Source organism: Bactrocera dorsalis, chromosome 6 (assembly GCF_023373825.1).
Source record: "Bactrocera dorsalis isolate Fly_Bdor chromosome 6, ASM2337382v1, whole genome shotgun sequence".
NCBI classification, from domain to species: Eukaryota; Metazoa; Arthropoda; class Insecta; order Diptera; family Tephritidae; genus Bactrocera; species Bactrocera dorsalis.
In genome coordinates this window covers 21,743,211-21,758,903 of record NC_064308.1, presented here as the reverse complement: position 1 = coordinate 21,758,903, position 15,693 = coordinate 21,743,211, and the positions used below count along the sequence as shown (strand labels likewise).

Sequence of the window (15,693 nt, the reverse complement as noted above, 5' to 3'; positions counted from 1 at the left end):
CTCCTTTTCGTGCTGTCAAAATTAGCTTTCATATTGACGAAGAGGTGGGGTGTGTGGTTCCTCTTTTCACGGATCTTTTCCCAGATTTGACGCGTAGTGAATATCTAGTCAGCTATTGATTTTCCAAGCCACAATGGTAAGATCCAATCAGTTTGTTGGCGGTGGGCTTTAATATTTCACACAATACGCTGGATTGAACCTTATACGCGATGTTGAGGGGACTTTTCCCACGGTAGTTGGCGTATATTTTGGGGTCTCCCTGTTTGTGGATTGGGCAGAGCACACTTAAATTCCAATCGTTGGGCATGCTTTCGTGCGGCCATATTTTACAAAGAAGCGGATGCGTGCTACTTATCAGTTCTTTGCCGCCGTGTTTAAACAGTTCGGCCGGCAATCCAGCGGGCCCCGCTGCTTTGTTGGTCTTCAGGCGGATAATTGCTACTCGAACTTCTTCATGGTCATTCAATAGAACGTCTACTCCATCGTCATCGATTGGGGAATCGGGGTCTCCTTCTCCTGGCGTTGTGCCTTCACTGTCATTCATCAGGTTGGAGAAGTGTTTCCTCCATAATGTTAGTATGCTCTGGGCATTGGTCTTGAAACCTTCTGTTAGTCGCCGCATTTTTTGGTAGAATTTTCGAGCTTTATCCCTGTCGGTCAGCTTGTCAAACTCTTCCTCGCTTCCATCTTCAACTCTCGGTATCTATCCCAACTCGCACGTGTTGTGGTCGGTCGTAATGATGCAAGTAGGCAGCCTGGTTTCTCTTTTCTCTTGCATTTTCCGAAAACCAATGGTTCCAGTTGCAGCTATACGTAAGGAGTTTGAAATGCCGACCCACAGTTCGCTTATACCGCGTTGTTGATGAGTGCTCTCAGAGAGCAGGAGTACAAGGCATCTTTGATCGCCTTCCCAATTAAGGGACCGGGAATTCCAGGTGCATGCCTTCAAATCTTAATCCTTAATTCGTTTGCAATGGTCGTCATCAAAAGAAGGGGGTCTCTCATCCGAGGCTTGTTGTTCTTTTTCATTGGGTGCATTTTTTTTACGTGGCCAAAACCCTGCGGAGGTGATGTTTCGTCTTCTCACTATAGCTCGCCTTTTAACGTATGTTCTTTGGCTACCCAGAGATACTTTTTCAAAAACCGAAAGTGTGGAGCTGCTTGAACCATATATAAAAGAATCGTTTCTGGTCAGTCCCAAGTGAGTGGCGATCAGAGAACTTTTCTCACTTGTGTGAAGCTCTACACATGACTCTATCCTCCATTTGTATTTGAATCCATACTCATAAACTCAGCCTGGTATTCTATCCTAACGGAACGATGTCAAAAACTGGTGGACAGAATGCAGGGTTTTTTGCTAATGGTGGTGGATATAGTACAAAATACTAATGAAGTAGCAATCTTATGCTATTTTTTAATAACTTTTATACATTTTTGTACCTGTTTGAATTTTAGAATCAAACTGCTTGATTTGTATGATCAAACGTTAAAACTTAAATAAGATTAGATCCTTACCACTGGTGGGCGGAAAACAAAGACCTTATTCAAGCTGAGAATTCTTTCATTATAATTTTTTTATTTTTAAATCTGTAAGCCTTGTATACCATTTTTGAAGTCTTACTTAGCTAATTAAATATATGTGTATGGACTGCACACCACATTGGGTTGTTTTTATCTATACAATGCAATACATGTGTGTGTGTGTGTTATCATATAATTTATGTTGTCATATATGTATGTATGTTGCATATAAATGCATGTATATTTATGTACGTTTTGTACTACCTCTGCCTTATCTTATATATGTGGACTGTATTACAATAGTAAGATTTTTCTTATCTTATTTAATATTTGTGAAATAAATATATAAAAGGTTTAAATGTTGTTGTCTGTCCTGCGACAAAAGTAATTACAGTTTGTGATCGTCTCGACTTTTCTTCTTTCATATCGTACGACGCTATACCTTTGATGTGACGCTTCTTTTTTTTCACTTTAGTATTATCCTCTTCATTGCTTTCGTCTTTCGGTAATTGCTGTGTGTGTTTTATTGCTAGACATCCCATCCGTTTCTTCTCCTTGGCTTTTGGATTCAGTACTGCATCTTCCGCCGTCATACCTCCATCGTCAGCGACTTTAATTGTAATGTCTTCATTTGGCTCTTCATCAGGCGGGTCAATATCCATTTTTGCATCTTAAATAAGATAACCAGCCTCCCTACTTCCTCCGAAGTGAGGACTCTACCGGGGAATAAAATGCCTCTTAAAGTCTTCTCTTCCCGTGGTTGTTATAATCGCTTGTTTAAAATCATTATCCAAAATTTTAGCTTTCCAAGATTCCTTTTGCTCTTCTTTTTTCTTCGTTTCCGCCATGGTTTTTGATCGCATTTAGTTGTCGACTTTTTGTCAGCTACCGTTAAGTCGTGCCTTGTGTCATCAATGCTATACTTCTCGAAGGTTATATCTTCTACACACAACTTTTCTTTCTTCGATATGTCGTCAACGCAATGCTTTTCGAAACTTATATTTTCTAATATGTCATCAACGCAACACTTCTCGTAGCTTCTCAAATGTAATATCTTCTACGCGTAGTTAACCTTCCTTCAATATATCGTCAATATGCTTTTCAAAAAGTATATCTTCTAATATGCGTATATATTCTACGCGCAGCTTACCAAAGGTAATTTCTTCTACGCATAGCTCATCTTCTCTATTTTTTAAATTGCGTTTTTGTTTCTTTAATATTTTTTTTTTTTATTGAGTGACTTCTCAAGATAGATCTTCTATCCCAACATTAAAATATGAATTGTTGTAATAGTGTCAATTCGTGGATATTTGTTTCCATGTTGCTCCATAAATTCTTGAGATGGTTTTCGTAAAATTCGATTCCAGTTTCGTCTCCAGTATTTATATTTATTTTTGCATCTGCAATTGTAGATCGAATTCTTTCCGATCTTTTTTCAATTGCCTGCTCTATGAGGTCTATCATTTTATCAGTTGGGCTATTTCTTCTAGCCTTTATGACCATCTCTTTGGAAGCTATTTCCTTTTGGAGCTCCTGGTTTTGCTTTCTATTATCTTCAGCTCTCCACCATATATAGTCTAGATTTATTTCCTAAAATCTAATATCTTCAACGCGCAGCTTCTTCTTAAAAGTGATTCCTTCTACGCGGAGATCGCCTTTCCTTTGTAACATGTCCGCAGTGTTCGACATTTTTATTAACAATTTTTTTTTATAAACTGTTTTTATTCTTTAAAAAATCGTTGGAGGTAATTTGTCGGCCGCTGAATATTTTTTTAGATAACAGTATTTACATAGGTTTAGTTTCGTACTACAACGGCTTATGCGATTATAAAAATATGCGGGAATATGGACCCGTCTTACAATTTCCTTATTAATTTGCCTGTGTAAGTAACATATAATAGGACTTTTACATACAATATATTTCCTGTATTTTATTCATACAGGTCTTACAATTTTGGCTCGAGCTACTATCCGGCTCGAAGGAAAGGTTTGAAATCAACAAAGATTTTATCAACCTTACCACTGGTGGGGGAAATAAATAAGTCTTATGTGTAGTGAGAAATCTTTCATTCAAATTTTATTTTTAATTTAATTTTTATTTTTGTAAGCCTTATATACTATTTTGGAAGTCTGCCTTACTTATCTAATTAAATATATGTATGTGTATGGACTGCACACCACATGGGGTTGATTTTTTATCTATACAATGCAACACACGTGTGTGTGTGTGTTATCATTTTATGTTGCATGGTTTGGGTTGTTTTCAAGTGCACATGTGCATTTGTAATCAATTGACTAAACCTAAGCAAATTAGTTTTATAAATCCTGGACCTGATCGAAGACTTTTTTTTTCAAAAATTAACAAAAATGGCGGCCTCAGGAAATTTTTGTCTACATTTTTAGGAAAAAATCAATTGATCTTAAAAAATCGAAATTTTTGAAAAAAAAAATCCTTCGATTATGCCCGAGTTCTCTACGTATTATAAAAGCTGTATAAATTTCATTAAAATTTACTGAGCGGTTTTCGAGTTAGAGTTGCCATAGTTTTGAGAAAAACGCGTTTAAAGTTTCACAAGATCGCTGAGTACCCGAGCTCTCTTTGTTATTTGTCGAATAACTCAAAAACTAATTATCGGATCAACGTGAAATTTTCAGAGAATATTTTTAAGATATTACACATAACGAAAATGCAAAAAAAAAAATCATTTTTTGAAAATTTTGACTACCCCTAATTCCTTAAGGAATAAATAAATATTTTTCTTTTTTAATGACCAAGTGTGCTATTTATGTATGCATGGCTGTACTATATACATTTTTGTGAAGCAAATTTCATACTACTACATATAAATTAGCGTAATTTTGAACTCTATTATAATTCTTGGTTTGTCGATAATAATTGTTAGAAAATTTTACCATGAGCAGTTAGAACCACAATTTATTAGGTAGCGCAGACCACTGTATTGTATAATACTCACAAAAATATGCCTAACTCAGATACACAATTTAGTTAGTTATAAAATTTTATAAGTTTACAGTAAAAGTATTTACCCTAAAATCAGTGTGTATGTATATTATGGTGTTTTTTTTTTTTTGAACTATTAATTTTTTTCAGTCCCGTCACGAAATTTCCTTGGAAATACCCTAAAAAAATTCCCTAAAAATTTTAGCCCTTAATATTAATATTAAGAACTGGACCAAGGCCTGTAAAAATTTTCCATAGAAAATACACTACAATCGTGAGTTTTTATCATTAAATTCCCACAGATCAGAAGTATTTTATGGCATCGCTTTGACTTTAAACGCATATCTCTCAGAATTGTTCACTCTACAAAAGTGCCCAGTGCAACAAAGTCGTAACTCACACCGGCGAGGTAGTACGGGGCTCTAAATCCGATTTTTCCAAGAATTTCGCATTTTTTTGTATATATCTTGTAAAAGACAGGAGCTATAGAAAAAATGTTCATGGCAAATTTGTAGGAAATTTTATTTGCTACAAAAAAGTTCCGATGTCAAAATCGCTATCATTAATACTCCTCGAGATATTCAGCTTTTTAAGTAAGGCTTTATAGAATTTTTATAGATGTTATGTATTAAAAAATCAAAAAGTTAGAGAAGTAATTACGTCACTACAAAAAGTAAATAAGTTGTCTCAGTCTGCAATTCCATCATTATTAAGTCATAAGCTTATTTGGTTATATTATTTAAACTTGAAAATTCTAATTAAGTATAATTTGAAAATTTCTAATCCCAAAAAGAGGGTTGTAAATTATACTTCAGTTTTTAATTCCGAATACTGGATTGAAAAAAAATGTTACCGCAAAGTTTGCAATTAAAATCGGAATCAAGTGATTATATGGAAAACCTTTCCATTTGACTATATATTGTTTAGAAATCTGGCATACAAGGTCTGTCGCAAAAGAAACAGGACTGTTAAAAAAAACAACAAAAAATTAATATTTTTCAGAAGTTATATTTTTTTATTCAAAGATTGGTTAATATGGAGTTTTTTGTCAAAAAATCAGTGACAGGAGTCGACCAATGACACGGCGCATTATCGTGCAACAGCCGCTAGGACCCTGCCTCACGGTATTGTGGTCGAGCACGACGAATGCGTGACAAAAGACGCTTCATAACACCAAGGTAAAACACAGCATTAATCGTTTGGCCAGGTGGGACTAACTCTCGGTGTCCAATACCCTCGGAATCGTAAAAACAAATCAGCATTGTCTTTATATGCATTTTACGACCGATGACCAAAAGCTGCAGTCACTTTTTAAACGATAACAACGATTGTAGTTATCCAATTGTTTTAAAATTTTTACGAAATGTCAACAAGAACTTTTCAAACTTTGTATTTCATATACCCACCAATAGGTGGCGCCACCAGAAACAGTTATATTTAAAAAGTTCTGTTTCTTTTGCGACAGACCTTGTATATTCGTTGTTGACTTGTAAAGAGAAATTATATACAAATGGGTCAATAATCTAAATGTAAACAAATGTTGTTTTCTGTAGATGTAGTTGTATGCTTACCGTGGAGATAATGTGCTATAACAACGGGATATGTAAACAAATGGGGCATTAATATAAAGGTAAATGGAAATAAAGATTGTTATATTGTGTTATGCTCACGATACTACAATTTTCTTCGCATAAATAATGAAAAATGTTTTCGTGCAAACGTGTGTATTTTATATGGAAAAGAGCGACCTTTTTCTTGCATTTTGTTTCCTCCGAAATATGTCAACATATGGTTCCAGATATTGCTGATTTGTCCCTACGATTCACAAATTATACCATAAGATCCATTTCTGTCGAAGTTACGGGTTCAGATCATTGTCTTCATCCCAGGTGCAAACTTGAATTCTAAATATCTTTTGTTTTGTTTTTGGCCGTTGAGGAAATTGCATTTAGTGGCATAAAGATTTACGTTTGGTAAGTCTATTATGAATATAGAAGAACTAATTGCATTTAATATTTCCATGTGTATAAATTAACTTATTTATGTTGAAAATTGCGTCACGTATTGTCATTTCATCCATTTTTGACATCAAATTTCATTTGGCGCAGGATCTGTTATGGGGTTTAGGCAAAAATATGGATAATTTTACCACAGAGCTCTCCCGTGTTTCTTGACTGACAATGTAGATTAAATTTTCCTTAATACAGTTACTTTCAAAACCGAGATATATTGAAAGAAGCGAGGCTCAGTCTAAAATGGCGCCAATTAAAGATTTAAGGCGTAGCCAGGTTCTACACCTGGTCTTTCCAACGGAGTGGAGGTCTTCCTCTTCCTCTGATTCCTCCGGCGTGTATTGCGTCGAATACTTTCAGAGCTGGAGTGCTTTCGTCCATTCGGACGACATGACCTAGCCAGCGTATGGTCTTTTAATTCGTTGAACTATGTCACTGTCGTCGTATATCTCATACTCATTATTTCATAGAATGCGACATTCACCGTTGCCAACGCGTAACGTCGACTTATCGGGTATTGTCATCGTCCATGCCTCTGCACCATACAGCAGAACTGGAATAATGAATGACTTACAGAATTTGTTTTTTTGTCGAGAGAGGATTTTACTTCTCAATTGCCTACTAAGACCGAAGTAGCACTTGTTGGCAAGAGATAATCTGCGTTGGATTGCAAGGCTGACATTGTTGTTGATGTTAATGCTGGTGCCAAGATAGGTACAGCACCTGTACACTCTTATAGAAGATGTTACCTTGTCTGTTTAATTGTGTAGCTCGAATTATTTTCTCCAAAAATAGATTGAAGAAGCCACACGAAAGGGAGTCGCCTTGTCTTGTCTCGCTTGGTATAGAACGGCTCGGATCCTTCTTGATCCTGACGGAGCTTTTGGTGTTGCTCAAGGTCATTTTTCCCAGCCGTATTAGCGTTGCGGGGATACCAAATTCAGACATCCCGTCATAAAGGCAGCTGCTCTTCGTGCTGTCAAAAACTGCTTTGAAATCGACGAAGAGGTGGTGTGTGTCGATTTCCTTTTCACTGGTCTTTTCCAAGATTGGACGCATGGTAAATATCTGATAATTTACTGATTCTAGGCCTAAAGCCAAACTGAAAAGATCAAAACAGTTTGTTGACGGTGGACTTTAATCTTTCACACAATACGCTCGATTGAACTTTATATGCGATGTTTAGGAAACTTATTCCGCGGTAGTTGGCGGAGATTGTGGGATCTCCCTTTTTGAGGATTATGCAGAGCACACCAAGTTTTGCAAAGACGATGATGCATGCTGCTTATCAGTTCTTCGCCGCCGTGTTTGAATAGCTCGGCCGGCAATCCATCGGCCCCCGCCGCTTTCTTGTTCTTCGGACGGGTAATTGCTATTCGAACTTCTTCATGGTCGGGCGTTGGAACGTCTACTCCATGGTCATCGATTGGGGAATCGGGTTCGCTATCTCCTTATGTTATGCTTTCACTAATATTCAGCAGGCTGTAGAAGTGTTCTCTCCATAATTTTAGTATGCTTTGGGTATTGGTCACTGGATCACCTCTGGAGATTCTACTAGAGTATGCTCCGGTCTTGAAAACTTCTGTTAGTCGCTGCATCTTTTCGTAGTATTTTCGAGCATTACCCTTGTCGGCCAGCTTATAAAGCTCTTCTTATTCATCCATCTCGGACTCTCTTTTTTTGTCTGCAAATGCGTCTCGCTTCCCGCTTCAACTCTCGGTATCTATTCCATCCCGCACGTAATGTGGTCAATTGCGAGGTAGACAATCGGTTTTCTCTCCGCTGCGACACGGCACTCCTTGTCGCATCAGCTGTTCTTATGTCTTTTCCGAAAACCAATGGTTTCATTTGCAGCTGTACGTAAGGAGCTTGAAATGCCGTCCCACAGTTTCCTTATACCGAGCTGCTGATGAGTGCCCCCAAGAGCACGTTCGGGTGTCTGTTGTGATTTACAGCTTCTCGACGCCGAAGCTTCCTTATATTTATTGACGGGAATTTTTTGCTGCTCAGAGGCGGCTGCGAGTCTTATCTGCAACAAGATAGTGGTTCGAGTCGATATTGGGGCCTCGGAGAGCACGCACATCTAAACCACTGGAGACACGTCTTCCATCTATCACAACATGATCGATCTAGTTGGTGGCTTTTCGATCCGAAGACATCCAGGTAGATTGATGAATTTTCATATGCTGGAATCTAGTACTACAGGTAACCATATTTCGGGCCACGCCGTTTTCGATCAGCCTTAACCCATTCGGGGACGTTTCATCGTAGAGGCTTAATTTACCGACCATAGTGCCAAAGATGCCTTCTTTGCCCACCTTGGCATTAAAGTCGCTAAGCACGATTTTAAATTTATTTTCTTGGTGTTGTTTGTTAAGTTTATTATATTAAGTACACCAAACTACTACATCTATTATTGAGCTTAACAAAACTGATCGATTCATTATAATTAGAAGAAAAACTTGATAAAGAAAAATAACTATAAAAACGAAAAATAGACATCGTCGTTAAACTCTCACCATTATGTTTTAAGAAAGCCAGAAATTGTTGCAGTTTTTTCAGATTAGAAGGCAAAATTCGGAGAAAAGGCGGGAATAAAATATTTTACCACGGTTCAATATGTCAAAATCCATATGTAGAAAATCACAAGAGTATTTTCCCAAGTAATGAAGATTTGAGGGCGTGAATTTTTCGGCAAACAATCGTATCTGCCGAAATATTTTTTTTTTATTTAAAATTTATTTTACAAACTTAAATTGAATTTCAGTTTTATGTATTACAATCTATTTCATCGTATGTAATTGCAAAACAGACAGTGATTTTACAAAAAGGTCTTCTGTAGGACCTTTGCAAAAATAAACGTGGAGTTTTCAAACTGTGCAAGTTTTCATGTCCCCAGCAATTTTTAAAGTATTTTTATTTTCTTATAAAACACATAATTTACTTATCTAAATAAATGAGAGAAAGTTTATAAGTAATAGAATTCATATGCAAATTGATTGATTATATTTCTTAAAGGAAATGATAAATTAAAAAAAGCGTAAATCGAACAAAATTTTTGCGTAATATTTCATCGTACGCTACATATTTATGCAATCAATATCCATTATTATTATATTTTATGCGATTCATTCGTTTTGAAATTTAAAATCTAATATTTTGTAGGTTCGCCACCTCTTGCATTCTAATTGGCATTGAAGAGATGAGTTTATCTGTAAATGCAGTGGGTATTTGGTTCCACTCTTCTATTAAGGCCTTTTTTTAGAGTGGCCAATGACGAAATTGTATGATTTTGAAGTTTCCTTTTCAAATAATCCCATACGTCTTCTATAGAATTCAAGTCCGGGCATTGTGGAGGAGCGCGAATCTGTTTTCGCGTATTGTATAGCAACCATTCGTGAACCAAATACGTAGAGTGCTTTGGGTCGTTATCTTGTTGGAAAACATAATCATCAGATAAACCCAAATTTTCAACCGGCTGCTTTAAATTTTTCTTCAAATTTCTAAATATTATAATTTGTCCATTTTTCCCTAATAATTTTTAGTTCGTAGAGCTTTACCCGGTTTCGGCCAAACTTTTGAAGGTCCAACATATCCGAAAATGTTCAATTTTCTTTCTTTTGTAAAAAGCACTGTCTGCCAAAAGCCAATCATTATTTTTGACGCGCTGTTCGTGAAGAATATCCGCGCAGGTCCCGATATTTTTTTGTATTTGCATGTATTATTATTTTTTTTTTTAACGAATTTACTATATTCTGTATAGTAAACTTCGATTTAGATGTGTTTCTAACAATTTCGCTCAATGATTTCACTTCTTTTTATAATTTTGTAACTATTTTTCGAAAATCTGAGGGAGCTCATTTTTTTATTCATTATAGGAGAAATATGAAATTAACACTTGTCCACTTCACTATACTTGATAAACTGATTCCACTTCTATGTTGAAGCTATTTTGTTTTACAATCTAATACTTTTTTTTTCTTACGTGAGTGGTGTACCCACTAAAACTCGCCCCTTCTATCATGGAGTTTTTTCCTTTACCCCGGGACCGCTTTCGCATTACTTCAGTTTGGCGGTCCATCTTCCTTTGCTCTCCCTTGTCCACCGATTTTGCCACAGCTCAAGAGTTTTCTTCCTCGCCTGTTGTCTTGTGGCCATGTGTATTTCTATTCCGTCTTTCTTCCATAGCCATAGTTGTCTTCTCTCCTTTGCGTGAAGGTCTATTGGGATGACGCCGCTTATCACTAGCACTGCGGATTCGGATACAGTGCGGTACGCCGAGGCGACTCTCAGGGCTGTTGTTCTCTGCACTTTAGCAAGCACTTTCCGTCTGTATTCTGCATTTAATGTATCGACCCATATTTCGCTACCGTATAGTAGCACTGACTGTGTTGTGTCCATAAGCAATTTCCTTCTACTTGCAAGTGGGCATACGGTGTTTGCCATGAGTCTTGATAGCGCCATGGTTATATTGGCTGACTTTTTTGCAGCATGTTGAATTTGAGCCCAGTACGTCAATTTGTTGTCCATTCTTATTCCTAGTTATTTTAGAGTTTTCGTCGTTTTAATAGTTTCTGAATAAACTTGCATGTTTACCTCCAGCGGGATATGTTTCCTAGTGAGCAGGGTCAGTTCTGTTTTTTCAGCAGCTAGGCTGAGGCCGTGTGAGTCCAACCATGTCTGTGTTCGTATCATAACTTGTGTCAGTCGACGCCTGGCCATGTCGGTATTACGACGGTTATGAGGGCGGCGATATCGTCTGCGTAGCCAACGAGGTAGCAAAATCGTCAGGCGTTTCAACGTTTAAAATTCCATCGTAGCTGGCATTCCAAAGACCTGGTCCAAGTATTGGTCCCTGAGCAGCTCCAGAGGTTATTTCCTTACTTTGCGGGCCGTCACTCGTATCCTACAGTAGTTTCCTGTCCTTAAGATAGCTTCGTATCATTTTCATCAAGTAGAAGGGCGTTTTGAAGCGACTTTCTAGTGCGTCGATCACTATTGAAAGCATTTCGTATGTCAATTGTTGCGAAGAGGACTATTGGCCTCGAGAAGTTGTTCTTTCGATGAGCTTCCTCCACGCTGCGCACGACGTCTTCCACGGCTCCGATGGTGGACCTGCCTGGTCTGAAGCCATGTTGTCGGTCTGATAGGCCTCCAGGATCGTTTATGGCGGCTATGATGCGGGGTTTCAACAATCTTTCTTATAGCTTACCTGCTGTGTCTACCATGCATAAAGGTCGGTATGTTGATGGTGTTCCTGGGTCTCCTTTGCCTTTGCTTATTAGGGTCAGATGCTGCCTCTTCCATATTCTAATACTTAAAACTAACAGAAAACTAACTAAAAATATGCCGTACGATAAATTATGATGCAACAACTTGGAACATTTAAATGATATGAATGAAATGAAATATATTTTTTCTTTTATTTTGATCAATTTGTGAAAGAACTTTTCTCATTTGAGTGGAATAATATCAGAAAAATTTATTTTCAATTGCCGTAATTGAAAGAACTTTTTTCGTTTGAGTGGAATAATATCAGAAAAATTTATTTTCAATTGCCGTACGATGAAAAATTACCCTGAATGTATATATATAAAAGAGAGTCGTGTTAGTTACACTATTTATAACTCAAAAACGGCTGACCCGATTTAGTTGAAAAATGTTGGGTAGTAGCTTAGAACCAGGGGACAGACGTAGGGTACTTTTTATCTCTTTATATCAAAATTTAATACAACTCAAAAATACAAATAAAAAGCATTTGTACAAAATCCATGCAAATACAAAAATACAAAAATTATATTTTAAATCATAAGCATTTGTTCAAAATTCATGTTTGTAGAAATCATTTGAATATTTAATTTCTCCACAAAAAAAATAGTAATAAAAACAACGTCACATCTATATACATATGTATATAAGAGAAAGTTATGTTAGTTACACCATTTATAACTCAAGAACGGCTAAACCGATTTAACAGAAAATTGGTGTGGATGTAGCTTAAAACCAGGGTAAGGACATAGGATAGTTTTTATCTCTTTATGTCAAAATTTAATACAACTCATAAATACAAAAATTATATTTCAAATCATAAGTACTTTTTCATGTTTGCAAAAATCATTTGAATATTTTTTGCTTAAAAAAATAAAATACCAAACGTCCCAAGTGTACAATCATTAAATTTTATGTTTCCGTGTGGCTTGACATAATCATCATTAGAATCCCGCGACTAAGATGCAAAAAGGATACGAAATATTGTAAATGAAAGGACTTTAGAATAACAAGAAATTGTCGGTTAAAGCGCCGCGTTAGTAGGTTCGACTTCAGAAGATATTTTGCATCAAATTCGTATCCCCTCCAAAAATGACGATATTGAGATGAATAAAAAGATACATAATAGAGTTTTACTCTTGGTCGAAGACATGTGTTACGTCATGTGCAATAGTTTATTTATCAGGTTAGGAATGCAGCGCCAAATTGTGAAATGAATGACTGCATTGCTTAATGTTGACTATCAGTACCTGTTGATGAAACGAGCCGTTTAATTTAATTTTCTAATAATTTGTGTTACTTTGTCTCATCGAAAGACGAACTAATCAACAAACATCATTACTAACCACAAAAGCGATGAATTGTTGAGTGAGCGACAAATAATAAAGATGTAGAAGAACTAACCTACGGGTTCAGAATGAAGACATCGGGTCAATGCAAGAGTTCAAATCTGTTAGCTAAGTAATGAATGAAGATGAAGCCACTAACTAATCTATTGAAATGTAAACTCCTTGGATGAGCCTGGTTTGCCAACGCACAAATGACGGTACGCGTTTCGTGGTAAGTAAATTGATGATCAATGTGATTTGCGTTGAAATAATCAAAGGAAAATTCGAAGGTAAGGAAGTTTTGATTCGGAGTATACCGATATGCTGTTTGAGATTAAAATACTTTAATTTCCGATTCTGTCATTCGTAATGATCATTAACAAATCACAAGGTCAATCTTTTTAAGTCTGTAGTTTGCATCTGGAATAACCATGTTTTTCGCATGGTCAATTATATGTGGAATGCTCAAGGGACAGAAGGTCATCTGCGTTGTTTTGTTCTTACGTCTGATAATTAAATAGAAAATATCGTGTATCACAAGGTATTTAACTGAAGAGCACTACCTCTGCACTAGAATACATGAACAATAAAGAACGATTAACATGTTTAAATATTTTATTTGTATTTCCTTAAAAGGACTTTCCTCTGCGGCAAAACAGAAATCGCCGGGTCCACTATATATATATACAGTGAATCAATGATATGCCGTTTGAGCTTAAAATACTTTAATTTCCGATTTTGTTATTCGTAATGATCATACAAACCACAAGGTCAATCTTTTTAAGTTTGTAGTTTGCATCTGGAATAACCACGTTTTTCGCAAGGTCAATTATATGTGGGACGATTAAAATACTTAAATATTTTATTTGTATTTCCTTAAAAGGACTTTCCTCTGCGGCAAAACAGAGTTCGCCGGGTCCACTATATCTATATACAGTGAATCAATAAAGTTTACATACACCTAGTTCTATTAAATTACGACACGTTAGTTGTATTAAAATGAACAAATTTTGTGTATTTTTTCTATTCATTTCAAAATATGTATATTTAACAATGTCTTACCAATACCATCAGGAGAATACACGAAATATAAACCACTATTTACATCATTAATGGTCGTCATAAATATATCATTAACTTCCTTTTGTTGGTGATTCAACAGGGGTACATTCATTCGAGCTATTAAATCTAATTCCTGGGGATCACAGTCACTTTTCCGTTTAAATTCTTGAATAAATGCCTCATTCATTTCACGATTCGGCGCTTTCATTTTTAAACTGACTAATAAATTATCGCACACGAGGTAACACATGTCTTCGATCAGGATCAAAGCCCAATTATGTATCTCCTCATTCATCTGAAATTCGGTATTTCTTGTGTTTGTGCTACAGGTCAGATGGGATCGAGGGAAAGCGTGTTGATATGATGATACTAATAATGTGCGTATTTGACTTGGAGATAATTGTTTCAACGATTGTCGTTTCCCAATACATATTGTTTTCTAACAAATTTAGTTCCTGACATGCAGCACGATATGTTGGGAATACTGTAGCATTAATAGTCCGTAGTGATGTCTTATTCTGTACTCCATAGGTCCCGGAATCACCAGACATTAATCCTAATCAAAATATCTGGAACTTTTTGGAAAACCGTATTTGAAAACATCGAATTTCATCAAAATAAGGCCAAAAAACTGGATCATCGATATCCGGAAATAATACTAGAAATCGAGTGGGGAGCATGCGTCGACGTCTTGGGACAATAATTGCCATTGTAGGCTAAAAACCGCAAAAACTATTGTTGTTACTTTTGATTTATATAAATAATCAATAGCGTACGTAACCCTTTTTGATATGAATTAGGCGCATTTTAAGCTTTAGCAATAATTTTTTTATTTATGTAAAAACAAAATATTTTGATATGCTATATTTAATGTTAGTAGTTTGTGCGAGATCCAACATTGCGATGGCAGTTGCTTCTTCTGGAAAAGCAGCCACATTGTTAAAAAGATGCCGTACGGCTCATTCAACATTAAAAGGGTTGTTAAATCTTTCAACTATTGAAGAACCAACGTTTAATATTGCAAAACACTCCGCAATGGCCAAAGTTTTAACAGCATCGAAAATCATCATCTGGGACGAATGCAAAATGGCACATAAACGAGCATTAAACCGCACATTGAATGATCTACGCAATGACTCGAGATGTTATGGATGTGATGATTTGTGTGAGTGTGTGTGTGTGATGATTTTACTTTCTGGAGATTTCCGCCAAACACTGCCAGTAATACCAAGATCAATTGCTGCAGATGAAATAAACGCTTGCCTCAAATCATCGGATCTATGGCGCTATGTGAATGAACTTAAGCAGCCAACAAACATGAGAGTTACATTGCTTAACGATATATCTGCTGAAGATTTTTCTGAGGAATAACGACTATCGGTAATGGTGAGGACCTGTCGATGAATCTAGGGAATTTCATTGTCTCATCAAAAGCCGAGTTCATCAACAAAGTATTTCCAAACATCATTACTATCCACAAAAAATGGAGTTTGTAGTTCTTTCGTTATTGTTAAGTAAATAGATTTGAGCAATAAGTTAA

The 15,693-nt window shown here is 36.2% G+C and overlaps 1 protein-coding gene and 1 long non-coding RNA gene across 8 annotated transcripts in view; both read left to right on the top strand.

The window, feature by feature from the left end:
- The window catches only part of LOC105226049 (polyamine-transporting ATPase 13A3), a 155,906-nt gene that overhangs the window by 101,626 nt on the left and 38,587 nt on the right, over nucleotides 1–15,693 (top strand). Inside the window, exon 1 of one of the 7 annotated variants that reach the window (XM_049460145.1) lies at nucleotides 13,184–13,323. The exons of the other annotated variants lie outside the window; for them this stretch is intronic. The gene's annotated coding sequence lies outside the window, so the exon portion shown is untranslated. Of the gene's footprint in view, nucleotides 1–13,183; nucleotides 13,324–15,693 lie in introns of those variants that run through there. 7 annotated transcript variants of the gene reach the window in all.
- On the top strand, nucleotides 4,646–14,809 carry LOC125779644 (uncharacterized). The gene is made up of 2 exons (XR_007423431.1): nucleotides 4,646–6,456; nucleotides 14,685–14,809. It is a non-coding gene; the product is annotated as an uncharacterized LOC125779644 (long non-coding RNA).